The 2,500-nt window shown below is 76.5% G+C and overlaps 1 non-coding gene across 1 annotated transcript; it reads right to left on the bottom strand.

The window, feature by feature from the left end:
* Positions 1-137: 137 nt before the first annotated feature.
* On the bottom strand, positions 138-290 carry LOC134057192 (5.8S ribosomal RNA). The gene has a single exon (XR_009934271.1). It is a non-coding gene; the product is annotated as a 5.8S ribosomal RNA (ribosomal RNA).
* Positions 291-2,500: the final 2,210 nt, after the last annotated feature.

Here is a 2,500-nt window from a genome sequence, read left to right on the forward strand (position 1 = left end):
GCACCACCTTCCCTCCGGGCACCGGCCGGCCGCCGCCGCCGCCACCGCCGCCGCCGCTGACCGCGGGCAACGGGCCTGCGAGGTGACCCCAGCCGCACCGCCGGGGTGGCAACCCCGGACGGCGATTGATCGTCAAGCGACGCTCAGACAGGCGTAGCCCCGGGAGGAACCCGGGGCCGCAAGTGCGTTCGAAGTGTCGATGATCAATGTGTCCTGCAATTCACATTAATTCTCGCAGCTAGCTGCGTTCTTCATCGACGCACGAGCCGAGTGATCCACCGCTAAGAGTTGTCTGGCTTTCGGCACCGACCCTGCACGCGCGGAGGGGCCGGGACCGCTCGCGTGAAGCGGCCCCTTTTTCTGTTTCGGCGTGGACGCGCGCGCGCGCGCCCCCGCTTCGACCGTACGAGCACACAGAGAGAAACGGAGGAGGAAGGCGGGGGGGGGCAAAAAAAGAGTAACCCCACGAAACGCTCCGAAAGTCGGCAAAAAGGCGGGGGGGCACGCGCCCCCAACCGCCTCCCCCCGCGAGGGGAGACGCCACCTCGCGTGCCGTCTTCCGGAGGCGGCCCAGGCGCCCGGGCTCGGCCCGACCTCCCCACGGAGAGGCTGAGCGGCAACGCGACGGACCGCGGGGCCACGGCAACCCGGCCCGGCCTCTTTTTCACGGGACGACACGCGTTCGCGGCCGGGGGCGCGACCGTCGGCCCCCGCTCACAACTCGACTCCCTTCACCGCTCCGCGGACTCGGGGAACACCGCCGCGCCAACCGCGGGGCCGGCTCTCCCCGGCGACCTTACAACGCCCGAGACCGCCACGCGGCGTCTACCGCTCCACCAGCGCACCCCTGCGCGGGACCGCTCCTCCCCGTCAGAAGGAGAGCATCTGGCAGCCACGCTCCGCCGCCGGCGCCGGAGGCGGACGCCGCCGAGACCCGAGCCGGCATCGCGAGCGCCCGAGGCCCGCCGGTCGGCAAGACCCGGCGCCGCCACGGCCGCACTCCCGGGACCGCCGCCGCCGCTTCGCACCGTCGGGGCCCCTTCCGCGAGCACGCGCCCGGCGGCAGGTGTACGGTGCTGAGCCGGGGGGCAACACCCGCTCCCCTCGTTTCCACTCAGGGACCGGGTGGGGAAGCGCCCCCGCGGCCGCCCGCGGCACCTGCCTTCGGCCCACACGCGGCCGGGAAGGGCAACGGGGAAACGACGGGCAGGGCCCGGGCCGGGACGGCCATCGGCGACGGCAGGCTCCTTCCGGCAAGACCATCCCCCCAGGGGGGACACCCGCCGAGCGGCGACGCCGCCAACTCGGCACGGGGTCGCCCGCACTCGCCGGGCCTCCGGCGACGGAGGAGACAACCCAGCGCTCACCCGGTCGGGAGAGCGGCCAAGCCAGGGGCGGCCGGCGGCCGGCAGCGCCGGTGCGGTTCGAGGAGAAGGCCGTCGAGGGAAGAGGCGCGGTCGCGCCTGACGCGGCGCCGCACGCGAGCCTGCGGCGGCGGCCGAGGGGAGAGAGCGCGGCGGGGCCCGGCGGCCGCAACCCCGCAGCTCAGGTAGGGCAGAGAGCACGCGCCCTCTGCCGGCGTCGCCCGTCTAGAAGCGAGCGGGTCCGGCCCCGCGGCCGGTCGCGCGCCGCGGCCTCTCCGCCGAGAGCGGGCCGCGGAGAGGGGGGGGCAGGGCGCCCCTCCCCGGCGCGGCTGCCCCCGCGCGCGCACGGCGGGACGCCGGCGACGGCGAGCCCGGCCGGTCACAACGGACACCACCGCAGGGGCATCGGCGGAGGGAGCTCCCCCTACCCCTCGACAGCACCGCGCCACCGCCCGGAACCCGCGCCGCCGCCGCCGCCGCCGCCGCCGCGGCGGGGCGCGCCGAGCCGCCCGAGTCTTTAAACCTCCGCCCGGCTCGGCGGCCCATTCGACTCCCAAGAGGCGTTTGTCGACGCCGAGGGATCTCGGGGACCGCCGAGGCTCGGAGCGCTAGGTACCTGGCCCTGGGGCGAGGGAAACGACCTGCATGGCCCCACCGGGGTGCCTCCCCCACTGCCACCCTCGGGGGAGCGTCCACCGGCGGGGGCGCGCCCGACATCCGCCGCCACCGCCGCGGCAATCCGTCTCGGGGCCCGGGGTTTCCCTCAGTAGCCCGGCGCTGCGCCCGAGAGGACCGCCGCGGCTCGGGCCGCCCCGCCGCTGCGGGGACACGGCCCGGCCCCACCGAGAACATCGCGCGCCCCACCGAGAGGCCACGCCGACGACGGAGCGAGGGTCGCCGCCGTCACCGGCCGCGCCTCCCCGGTGGCGGGCTCGCAACCCGCGCGCCCACCCGCGAGGCGCGACCCGGAACGCCCGGAGGCCCGGCCCTTGGAGTTCCTCCGTCGCGCGAGGGGGACCGCTCGGCCAGGAGCGGGATTTTGCCGGGCGGCAAAGCCCCCATCCCCGGTGCGGGAAGGGCCGGAGGAGCCGCCTCCTCCGAGCCCCGAAGGCCTTCCCGCGCCCTCTCGGCCCCTC

The sequence above is a fragment of the Cinclus cinclus genome, unplaced genomic scaffold (genome assembly GCF_963662255.1).
Source record: "Cinclus cinclus unplaced genomic scaffold, bCinCin1.1 SCAFFOLD_140, whole genome shotgun sequence".
NCBI classification, from domain to species: domain Eukaryota; kingdom Metazoa; phylum Chordata; class Aves; order Passeriformes; family Cinclidae; genus Cinclus; species Cinclus cinclus.